The sequence below is a fragment of the Chiloscyllium plagiosum genome, chromosome 7, assembly GCF_004010195.1.
Source record: "Chiloscyllium plagiosum isolate BGI_BamShark_2017 chromosome 7, ASM401019v2, whole genome shotgun sequence".
In the NCBI taxonomy this organism is placed as follows: Eukaryota; Metazoa; Chordata; class Chondrichthyes; order Orectolobiformes; family Hemiscylliidae; genus Chiloscyllium; species Chiloscyllium plagiosum.
The window spans coordinates 20943599-20956013 of record NC_057716.1 but is presented as its reverse complement, the minus strand read 5'-3'; the positions used below and the strand labels follow the sequence as shown (position 1 = coordinate 20956013).

The following is a 12415-nucleotide window of genomic DNA, read 5'->3' as shown; positions in this document are numbered from 1 at the left end:
CCCCTCTTCCACTTCATCTTCAGGAATTACAGTCTGACACAACCACCTGTTGAAGGAGCAGCGCTCCGAAAGCTAGTGCTTCCAAATAAACCTGTTGGCCTCTAACCTGGTGTGTGTGATTTTTAACTTTGTCCACCCCAGTCCAACACTGGCATCTCCAGTTCATGACTTTTGATGATGTTCCTCTGCTGACATATGGTCCCTCCTATCTATATTGTCTTGTTTCCACAGTCAGTTTTGTTTATGATTCCTGTTTTTGTTCTGTTCCCTTTGCAACAGGAACATTGGAACGAAATGAACTGGGGACTTTAAATCCCGGAGCACTTTCTGCCAACACATGGCTATGTTTAACCTTTGACTCTGTTATGAGAGGATTTTGTTTTTAACCCCAAGGGTTCTGTCCCCTTATCTGTTTCGATGATCAGGAAAGGTTCAAAGTACATTTCAGTTGGTTCTTGCAGTTTTCAGGAGAGTTTAGAGGATGAACTTGCACACATACACACACACCCCTTGTCAACACTCGATTTGAAAGCAGAGTCTATTTGGAAACACAGATGGACCTTAACATCGAACGGTTCTGTATGCATGAGGGGGGAACGGTTTGCTCTGGAGGAAAGGGCAAGAACCAGCTGAAACTGACTCAAGGTGAATGACAAAGACGACCCGAGGGGAGACGGTTTCACGCAGCAGTTGGACTGGATTTGGAATGCATCCCCCCTGAGAATGGGGTACAGACATATTCAAGTGCAGGTTGGAAAAGGGAATTGGGTAGTTAGCTCGGTTTGAACAGATGAACAGGAAGGGTTTAAAAGACCACAAGACCCAAGGGCAGAAATTAGGCCATTCAGCCCATTGTGTCTGCCCCGCCATTCAATCATGGCTGATACGTTTCTCAACCTCATTCTCCCGCTTTCACCCCATAACCCTTGATCCCCATGATACTCAAGATCCTATCTATCTCAGTCTTAAATATACTCAATGACCTGGCCTCCACAGCCTGCTGTGGCAGTGAATTCCATAGATTCACCATTCTCTGGCTGAAGAGGTTTCTCCTTATCTCCATTCCAAAAAGTCCCCCCTTTACTCTAAGGCTGTACCCTCGGGTCCTAGTCTCTCCTACCAATGGAAACACCTTCCCAACATCCTCTCTGTCCAGGGCATTCTGTATGTTTCAATTAGATCCCCTCTCCTCCTTCTAAACTCCATTGAGTATAGACCCAGAGTCCTCAAACCTTCCTCATATGTTAAGCTTTCCATTCCTGGGATCATTCTAGTGACCCTCCTCTGAACACGGTCCAGGGCCAGTACATCCTTCCTGAAATATGGGGCCCAAAACTGTGCACAATATTCCAAATGTGGTCTGACCAGAGCCTTATAAAGCCTCAGAAGTACATCCTTGCTTTTTATTCACGTCCTCTCACAATAAATGCCATCATTGCAATTGCCTTCCTAACGACTGACTCAACCTGTAATTTTACCTCGAGAGAATCCTGGACTAGAACTCCCAAGTCTCCTTGCACTTCAGACTTCAGAATTTTCTCCCCATTTGGAAAGTAGTCCATGCCTCTATGTTTCCTCCCAAAGTGCATGACCTCACACTTTCCCACACTGTACTCCATCTGTCAGCTCTTTGCCCATTCTCTTAAACCGTCCAAATCCTTCTGTAGCCTTCCTGCCTCCTCAGTGCTACCTGTCCCTTTACCTACCTTTGTATCATCTGCAAACTTAGCCAGAATGCCCTCAGTTCCTTCATCTAGGTCATTAATGTATAAAGTGAAATGTTGCGGTCTCAACACTGAGCCTTGTGGAACTCCACTTGTCACCGACTGCCATCCTGAGAAGGACCCTTCTATCCCCACCCTCTGCTTCCTGCCGGACAGCCAATCCTCTATCCATGCTAGCACCTTGCCTCTGACACCATGGGCCCTTATCTTACTCAGTAGCCTCCTCTGCGGAATCTTATCAAAGGCCTTCTTGAAGTCCAGATGGATACCAACCATTGGCTCTCCTTGATCTAACCTGCTTGTTACTTCCTCAAAGAATTCTAGCCGATTTGTCAGGCATGACCTCCCCTTAATGAAACCATGCTGAATATTTTACCATACACTTCCGAGTATTCAGAAATCCCACCTTTCACAATGGACTCAAAATCTTACCCATGACTGAGGTTAGGCTAATCAGTCTGTCATTTTCCATCTTTTGCCTTGCCCCCTTTTTTAAACATGGGTGTCATGTCAGTGATTTTCCAGTGCTCTGGGCCCCTTCCTGAAAGATTACTGCTGCCCCCACTATCTCTTCAGCTATCTCCCTTAGAACTCTGAGGTATCATCCATCTGCTCCAGGAGATTCATCCACCTTCAGGCCATTCAGTTTTTCTGGCACCTTCTCCTTGGCGATGGCCACCATACTCAGCTCTGCCCCCTCACTCTCTTGAATTTTTGGGATATTACTTGTGTCTTCTGTGAAGACTGATACAAAGTAATTATTCAGTTCCTCAGCCATTTCCTTGTTCCCCAACACTTTTTTTCCAGCGTTATTTTCCAATGGCCCAATGTCCACCTTTGTCTCTCTTTTGTCCTTTATATACCTAAAGAAACTCTTACAATCTTCCTTTATATTACTGGCTAGCTTACCCTCATATTTAATCTTCTCCCTCCTTATTTCTTTCCTTGTTGCCCTCTGTTAGTCTTTGTAAGCTTCCCAATCCTCTGGTTTCCCACTCCCCTTCACCACATTATATGCTTTCTTTTTTCCTTTTATTCTATCCTTGACTTCTCCAGTCAGCCATAGTTGCCTCATCTTCCCTGTATCATGCTGCTTTTTCCTTGGGATGCATCTCTGCTGTGTCTCCTGAATTACTCCCAGAAACTCCTGCCATTGCTGTTCCACGGTCCTTCTTGCTCAGCTCCTCTCCCAGTCTATTATACCCAGCTCCTCCCTCATGCCTCTGTGATTACCTTTATTCAGCTGTAACACCGTTACCTCTGATTCTATCTTCTCCCTCACAAATTGCAGAGTAAATTCAATCATATTATAATCACTGCCTCCTAACGGTTCCTTCACCTTACACTCCCTTATCAAGTCTGTCTCATTGTACAACACTAAACCCAGTATGGCTTGTTCCCTAGTGGGTTCCACCACAAGCTGCTCCAAAAAGTCATTGCATAGACATTTCACAAATTCTTTTCCTCACAATCCACTACCGACCTGATTTTCTCAGTCCATCTGCATATTGAAACCTATGATCACTGTAACTTTGCCTTTCCTACACATCTTTTTTATCTCCTGGTGTATCTTGCACTCATCCTCCCGATTACTGTGTGGAGGCCTGTACATAACTCCAACTATGATTTTTTTCACGTTTGCGGTCCCTCAATTCTACTCACAAAGATTCTACATCATCTGACCCTATTTAGTTTCTTACTATTGATTTAATTTCATTTCTTACCAATAAGGCAACCCCATTCCCTCGGCCCACCTGCCTATATTTTCGATAGGATGTATATCCTTGAATATTCAGCTCCCAATCCTGATCCCCTTGCAGCCATGTCTCCGTGATGCCCACCATGTCATACCTGCCAAGTTCAATCTGCTCCACTAGCTCAGTTACCTTATTCCTTATACTGTGTGCATTCAGAGATAACACCTTCAGTCCTGCATTAACCATCCCTCTTCTCATTGTCATTCGTTTGTCCAGTGTGCTTGAAGTTTGATTACTAACCCTTTCCACACAATCTGTCCTATTTGTGTTTGTGCTGGAGATTTTATTAACCCCTCCTGAGTTCTGCACCCTTACCTCCTCCTTTAATTCGGTTTTCTGATATCCCCTATAACTGAACCCTCCCTGCTCCTATTTAGTTTAAAGCCCTGTCTACCATGAGGACTCTGGTCCCAGTGTGGTTCAGATGAAGACCGTCCCATCGGAACAGGTCCCTTTGTACCCACTTCTAGTGCCAATGTCCCATGAATTCAAACCATGAATTTCTCCCACACCAATCCTTAAGCCTCGTAATTACCTGCTTAATCTTATTGATCCTGTTCCAATTAGCTCGTGGCTCAGGTAGTAATTCAGAGATTATTCCCTTTTGGGTTCTGATTTTTAATTTGGGTTCTGATTTTTAATTTGGCTCCTCTCTGTTCACAGTCCCTTAGCAGAACCTCTGCCCTAGTTTTACCCATGACCACTGCATCTTTACCCTCCTACTCCAAATTCCTCTGAGGCCCAGATGAGATATCCCGAACCCGAGCACCAGGCAGGTAACACACCCTTCGGGACTCTCGATCCTGGTCACAGAGAGCAGTGTCATTGCCTCTAACGCTACTAATCCCAATTACAACAACATTTCTCTTCTCTCCCCCCAACTTGAAGGGCTCCCTGCACCACGATGCTGCGGTCAGTCAGCACATCCTCCCTGCAGTCCCCATTCCTGTCCACAGAGGGAGCAAAACTCTTGAACCTGTTGGACAAGGACAGGGGCTGAGGCTCCTTTAATTCTACCTCCTGGATCCCTTTACCTGCCTCATTCACAGCTACACCCTCCTGTCCCTGACCACTGACTGAATTCGAGTTAGTTAGTCTAAGGGGTGTGACTGTCTGCTGAAACACAGCATCCAGGTAACTCTCCCCCTCCCTGATGTGTCGCCATGTTTTAAAGGATATCTTGAACCTATTGGACAAGGACAGGGGCTGAGGCTCCTTTAATTCTACCTCCTGGATCCCTTTACCTGCCTCACTCACAGCTCACTCACTGACTGAATTCGAGTTAGTTAGTCTAAGGGGTGTGACTGTCTGCTGAAACACAGCATCCAGGTAACTCTCCCCCTCCCTGATGTGTCGCCATGTTTTAAAGGATATGGGCCAAGTGCTGGCAAATGGGACTAAATTAGACTAGGATATCTGGTCGACATGGACAAGTTGGACCAAAGGGTCTCTTTCTGTGCTGTACAGCTCTGTGAATCTATCTGAAGAGAATCCAATTTGCAGAGTGGCTGGTGAAAGGGGGGAGATGAGACAAGCAGAATTACTGTTACAGATGTCTTCACCTAGCCCCACCTCACCACCCTTGGCCCCACCCCTTTTATCTGCAGCTCCCCCCCGCACCCACACCCAGTCCTGAAGAAGGGTGACACCCAACACGTTGACCTCTCCACCTCCTGATGCTGCCTGGCTTGCTGTGTTCGCCCAGCCTCCTGCCTGTCTACTTTGGATTCCAGCATCTGCAGATTGTTTTTGTCTCTGACATGTATGCAATGGGCTGAACGGTCTCAAACTATGTTATAACCACTCAGTCATTCCAACACTAATGAGCAAGGTTGCTGACTCGGGATGTTGAATCGCGTTGAAATGAAGCCTTCATCCATAAGCATGATGTGCTATCTTCTAAATAAGTAGTTCTCACAGAATCAGGTGTTTTCCCTAACACCCACAAACTAATCTCCCCCTCAACTCCCAAAGTCTCCTCTTCACCTGCACCTAGCCAACGTGCAGACGTGACTTCAGACTAACAGTAACAATTAAATGCAATGTTGAAACATACTGTTGGATTCCAGCTGAGAAGGATTTTTAAGAATCCAGATCTAGTTTTAAGCTGGCGTTGCTAAGAGACGGGCCGTCATTGCATGCGGGCTGAACGTACTGTCAGACCAGGAAGGAAAAATGACTGAGCAAGTACTGACATAAAGTTAGGTTTTGTAAACATCTCAAACCAAAATCAGAGATACATTTTATAAAATGTCCGGGCACTCTTTGCAGGAGTGAAAGGAACTTAGGTTGGCTCAAAATCCTGCTGACAATGAGTCTGAGCTTGTTGACCTACACTGCTTCTCGTTCTGATGGTGCACTGATTTTAAAATTCTTGACCTAGTTTTCAAATCCAAGTGACCTTGCCTTTCCTTATCTCCATCTAACTTCCTCCAGCTCATTAACTCTGAAATCTCTGCCCTCTTGGAATTTTATTTACCCCTCCCCCCCACCAATTGTTACTATAGCTTCAGCTTTCTACGGTCTAAATTTTGGAGTTTTCTCCCTTGATATCTCCAATTTTCCAATGCTGTCGCCTTTAAAATGTTGCATATAAACTGCTTCTTGGATCTAGCTTTTTGTAACTTCATTCAGGAGATGAGGGTGTTGCTGGTTGGCCCAGCGTTTACTGCTCCTCCCTAGTTGCCCTTGAGATGGTGAGCTGCTTTCTTGAACCGTAGAAGTCCATATGCAGTGGGTAGATCCACAGTGCCGTTCGAGGGGGCTTTCAGGATTTTGACCCAGTGATGTAATGGAACGGCGGTATATTTCCAAGTCAGGATGGTGAGTGGTTTGGAGGGGAACTTGCAGCTGGTGGTGTTCCCATGTATCTGCTGCCCTTCTGGATAGGAATCGTTATGGGTTTTGAAGGGGATATCTGAGAATATTTGGCGAATTTCTTTAGTGTATCCTAAAAGGATAGCACACGCTACTGCTACTGAATGTTGGTGGTGGAGGGAGTGGATGTTTGTGAATGCGGTGCCAACAAGCGGGCTGCTTTGTCCTGGATGGTGTCAAGTTGCTTGCGTATTTTTGCATGCAGGTATTCCATCACACTCCTGACTTGTGCCTTGGAGGTGGTGGACAGGCTCTGGGGAGTAAGGAGGTGAGTTACTCGCCGGAGTATTCCCAACCTCTGACCTGCTCTTGTAGTACATTCCCTTCAACCACCCACCTGCTCTACCCTACCCCACTCTCCTGGTGCTTTCATCTTTCTATGAGTTTGCCCCTCAACTACCTGCCACCCCACCTCCTCAGGCACTGACCTTACACACTTAGCTTCTCTGTTACCTAGACTCATGCGCCAGCATTTGGCCCGTATCCCTGCAAACCCTTCCTATTCACATACCCATCCAGATGCCTTTTAAATGCTGCAATTGTACTAACCTCCACCACTTCCACTGGGCAGCTCATTCCACACACACACCAGCCTCCGTGTGAAAAGGTTAGCCCTCAGGTTCCCTTTAAATCTTCCCACTCTCACCTTAAACCCACACCCTCTTGTTCAGGACTTCCCCACCCTCAGAAAAAAGACGCTGACTACTCACCCTATCCATGCCCGTCATGATTTTATAAACCTCTTGGGACGTCTGGTCAGCACAGATGAGTTGGCCCAAAGGGTGTGTTTCCGTCTGAATGACTCTATTGTCGTTTTTAAAGTGCTTTGGGCCGTTTATTTCAAATGGAACAAAAAAGTTTACAAAAACAAAGTTTTACAGAAATCTTTCTTCCCCACTCTGCTCCCCTCCAACCCCCAGACAAGCCATACAAAGTAACAAGCTTTCTCAGGATCTACATTTGAGAGCACAATATTGATGCATTGCTTTTTTTTCCTCTTCCTTCACTGACTGGACTAACTAACAACCAGCTAAGCAGCTTAATCTAGTGCACCTAAAAAGAAAAAAAGGTTACTACTCTTGGCGAAGGGCATGGTCTACTGTGTACAAGATAGCTGCTTTCAAAATTGCTTTTAGCATCACAAAAAGCAAAACCCAGGAAGGTAAAAAAAAAACTTACGAGAGGGCAGCTAAGTAAGCAGATTTTCAACCACAGCGCTAAGGAAAAAACACCAGTCATTGTAAATGAAGCAGAGGTGCATCGATGCTTTCAAATTAACTGGGTTGCGGTAGGAGGGGGGGAAATAGAAAAGCAAAGACTTTGCTCATGTTTTAAGGGTGAATCTGAACATGACAAATAAGTCTCTAACATGCATTTGAACACCAAGAATTTTATTTGTCTGTGTTTATTCAGCAGTTTTCTAAGACTGTTCTTTGAATGCAAGGAGAGAGATCTTGGCAGAACAAGGGCTGTGATGTGCATTCAACTTGATCTGGAATTGCTGTTCCCACTGGCACATGGCCTAGTTCATGTCCTGTTTCAATGGCTTGGGCTCCATTGAGCTCTTCCACTGTTCAGCCACATCATTTGCTAACGGATCATCTGGATTTGGAGCACTTCACAATGCCTGGATTGATAGCAGCACACCACGAATCTGCAAAGCTGACCACTTATCCTTTCAGAATATCTAAACAGATTCCGCCCAGCTTGTCTACATTTGGGTGATATATTTTGGCATAAAATGAACTTTTGGAGCTGCCATAGGATATTCTTCTGGAAGAAATAGTTCAAGTTAAAAGTTCCGCTCTCAAATGGAGAATCCTGTGAAACCAGCTATGACAATGTGATAGTAGCATGCATTGAATTCATCTGCTTCTGCCTTGATACCAGGCAAATCCTCTGCATGCAAACGCTGGGTTTCCTTGGTGATACCTTGGTGAGGTATAGTTAGGAAGTTTGCAGATGACACCAAAATTGGAGGTGTAGTGGACAGCGAAGAAGGTTACCACAGATTACAACAGGGTCTTGACCAGATGGGCCAATGGGCTGAGAAGTGGCAGATTGAGTTTAATTTAGATAAATGTGAGGGGCTGCATTTTGGGAAACCAAACCTTAGCAGGACTTATACACTTAATGTGAACAAAGAGACCTTGGAGTGCAGGTTCATAGCTCCTTGAAAGTGGAGTCGCAGGTAGATAGGATAGTGAAGAAGGTGTTTGGTATGCTTTCCTTTATCAGTCAGAGTACTGAGTACAGGAGTTGGGAGGTCATGTTGCGGCTGTACAGGACAATGGTTAGGCCACTGTTGGAACATTGCGTGCAATTCTGGTCTCCTTTCAATCGGAAGGATGCTGTGAAACTTGGAAGAGTTCAGAAAAGATTTACAAAGATGATGCCAGGGTTGGAGGATTTGAGCTGTGGGGAGAGGCTGAACAGGCTGGGGCTATTTTCCCTGGAGCACCAGAGGCTGAGAGGCGACCTTATCATGACGAGCATGGATAGAATAAACAGAGAAAGTCTTTTCCCTGGGGTCAGGGAGTCCAGAAGTAGAGGGCATAGGTTGAGGGTGGGAGGGGAAAGATATAAAAGAGACCTATGGGGCAACTTTTTCACACAGAGGGTGGTACGTGTATGGAATGAGCTGCCAGAGGATGTGGTGGAGGCTGGTACAATTACAACATTTAAGAGGCATTTGGATGGGTGTATGAATAGGAAGGGTTTGGAGGGATACGGGCCGGGTGCTGGCAGGTGGGACTAGATTGGGTTGGGATATCTGGTCGGCATGGACGGGTTGAAGGGTCTGTTTGGGTGCTGTACATCTCTGGGGACTGTATACACCTGGGAAGCCCGGCTGCCATTGTCGCTCGATTTTTGGGCGGAGATGCTTTCTCTCACTCGCTCTCCTCTGTTTCTCTCTCTCTCTCTCCCCAGAAAACTGCGGGAGGAGCTGAAGCCTGTCGCTTCTCTCTCCCCTCTACTTATTTCGCCCTCCTCCCCACTTCCGCCGCTTTGGACCACGTAAACACTTGGTGGAATACAACAAGGGCCCGGGACTGCAAAAGGGGGCGGGGTGTGGCTTCACAAATAGTTCTGTCCACTTTCTCTCCGAGCTCCTGGGTTGAGAGAGACCTGGAGGATTTTCCCCCTGAAGGACTAGCTCAAGAAACCGGAGGGAGGTAAGTGGGTGACTTTCCAACACAGATTGGAAGATTTAGACCAAAATTTCCATCATGGCTCGATGCCAACTACTCCTTGCACTCTTGGGATGTTTTATAAAATGCATCGCTGTCACTTTGGCAGTAATTTTATCTTGTGGTCGATTTTTACCAAAAAAAAACTTAGTTTAAACTGACAGCTCAGTCATTTTCCCTTTTTGGTCTTACAATATATCCAGCGAGCACGCAAAAAGGGCTTTCTCTCTGAGCAACACCAGCTTGAAACCAGGTCTGCATTTTTAAAAATCCTTTTCGCCTGGAATCCAAAAGCGTGTTTTCAAGCATTTCCCTGAATTGTTCCGGAAAGCTGCAGTCAAATCTGATGACAGGGCCGCCCCCAGTGATGTGCAAAAAATCACTTTGGATCAAGTTTTCCCATTACAGGGAACTCGACATCTCGGAGATAAGACACTTTGTCCCGTAGAGCGAGAACGAAAGAATGGTCACAGCACACAGAACGAGACCATTCAGCCCATTGGTAGTTGGTAGTTTGTTAGAGCAGTTCAGCCAGCCCCTGCAAATGCCGCTGTCTTCAGATAACTACGTAGTAAAGTTTTGAAATCTGCGCTTGACTATGTCTCCAACCCATTCTCAGGGGGGGATGCATTCCAAATCCAGTCCAACCCCTGTGTGAAACCGGCTCCCCTCGGGTCGTCATTGCTTCTTTCCCATTCACCTGGTTCCTGTTGTTTTCTGGATTAGTGGTGCTGGAAAAGCACAGCAGTTGAGGCAGCATCCGAGGAGCAGGAAAATCGACGTTTCCTGCAAAAGCCCTTCATCGGGAAAGAATCTGGTTTCCAGCATCTGCAATCATTGTTGTTTTCTGTAGAGTGAACTGTTTCTCCCTGTGTACAGAACTTTTCATTGATAACATCCATCCAACTCTCTGTGAATCAAAATAGGTCTTGCTCCTGAAACAGTTATAGATAAGAGGAATAAAGCTTTTTGCAGCAAATTCTGGAATGTGTGTGTGTGTGAGAGAGAGAGTTTGTAGGAACCAACATGATAGGAATTCACATTGAAACTTTTATTGATCATCTTAGTCAGTAAAGAACAGAACACGGGTTAAAAACAAAATCTAGTCCTAATAGGGTTAAAGTAAGACCCTATTCCTGATGAAGAGCTTTTGTCTGAAGCATTGATTCTCCTGTCCCTCAGGTGCTGCCTGACCTGCTGTGCTTTTCCAGCATCACACTCTGGACTCTGATCTCCAGCATCTGCAGTCCCTACTTTCGCCTTAAAGTAAAACGTAGCCATGCAAGACATTTTCTGTGATTTAAAATCCCCCAATCATTTAATTTCAATTTACTTATCGCCCAGAATAAAAACAGGAACAACAAGACAGCAACAGAATTAACAACTTGACAGACCCAACTCGACTCCAGATTATTTGTCTAGCCCCACTGAATTACTGGGCCAGTCTTGGGACATGGTGATGGAGCAATCATTTCATTGCTCTGGTAGTCCAGGGTAAAGGTTCAAATTTTGCCTCTGTTTAAATTTGATTTTCAATTAACTCAGAGAGTCAAAGATTCACACAACACAGAAACAAACCCTTCAGTCCAACTCGTCCACTCTGATCAGACTTTTCACTCTGACCCAGTCCCATTTGTCAGCATTTGGCCTATATCCCTCTAAACCCTTCCTATTCATATACCCATCCAAATGCCTTTTAAATGTTGTAATTGTACCAACCTCCACCATTTCCTCTGGCAGCTCATTCCATACACGTACCACCCTCTGCGTAAAAAATAAAAAGTTGCCCCTTAGGTCTCTTTTAAATCTTTCCTCTCTCACCTTAGACCTATATCCTCTAGTTCTGGTACTCCCCCACCCCGGGGAAAAGACTTTGTCTATTTACCCTATCCATACCCCTCATAATTTTGTAAACCTCTATAAGGTCACCCCTCAACCTCCACTGCTCCAGGGAAAACAGCCCCAGCCTGTTCAGCCTCTCCCTGTAGCTCAAATCCTCCAACCCTGGCAATATCCTTGTCAATCTTTTCTGCACCGTCTCAAGTTTCACAACATCCTTCCTACAGGAGGGAGACCAGAATTATATGCACTATTCTAAAAGAGGCCTAACCAACATCTTGCAATATGACCTCCCGACTCCTGTACTAAACGTTCTGACCAATAAAGGAAAGTATACCAAATGCTACATTCACTACCCTGTTGACCTGTGACTCCACTTTCGAGGAGCTATGCACCTGCACTCCAAGGTCTCTTTGTTCAACCTCACTCCCCAGGGCGTTACCATCAACTTTGTAAGTCCTGCCCTGATTTTCCTGACCAAAATGTAAAACCTTACATTTATTTAAATTAAACTCCATCTGCCTCTCTTCAACCCGAATGAATTACTAAGTAAGGAAGATCTGTAAAATTGTAAGCTGGTCATTGAGTCATAGAGATGCACAACATGAAAACAGACCCTTTGTGGTCCTTGAAGAAGGAGGCCATCTGGGTTGTACGGTCCTTCTTCAAGGACCGCAATTTCCCGCCAGGCGTAGTCGACGGTGCCCTCCACCGCATCTCTTCCACTTCCCGCTCCTCCGCCCTTGTGCCCCGCCCCTCCAATCGCCACCAGGACAGAATCCCACTGGTCCTCACCTACCACCCCACCAACCTCCATGTACAACGTATCATCCGCCGTCATTTCCGCCACCACCAAACGGACCCCACCACCAGGGATATATTTCCCTATCCTCCCCTATCAGCGTTCCGAAAAGACCACTCCCTCCGTGACTCCCTCGTCAGGTCCACACCCCCCACCAACCCAACCTCCACTCCCGGCACCTTCCCCTGCAACCGCAAGAAATGCAAAACTTGCGCCCACACCTCC

General features: G+C 45.9%; 1 protein-coding gene across 1 annotated transcript in view; it reads left to right on the top strand.

The window, feature by feature from the left end:
• The first annotated feature begins 9113 nt into the window (after positions 1 to 9113).
• LOC122551392 (UDP-glucuronosyltransferase 1A1-like) overlaps positions 9114 to 12415 on the top strand; it is a 23899-nt gene continuing 20597 nt past the window's right edge. Inside the window, exon 1 of the mRNA XM_043693213.1 lies at positions 9114 to 9534. The gene's annotated coding sequence lies outside the window, so the exon portion shown is untranslated. The remainder of the gene's footprint in view (positions 9535 to 12415) is intronic.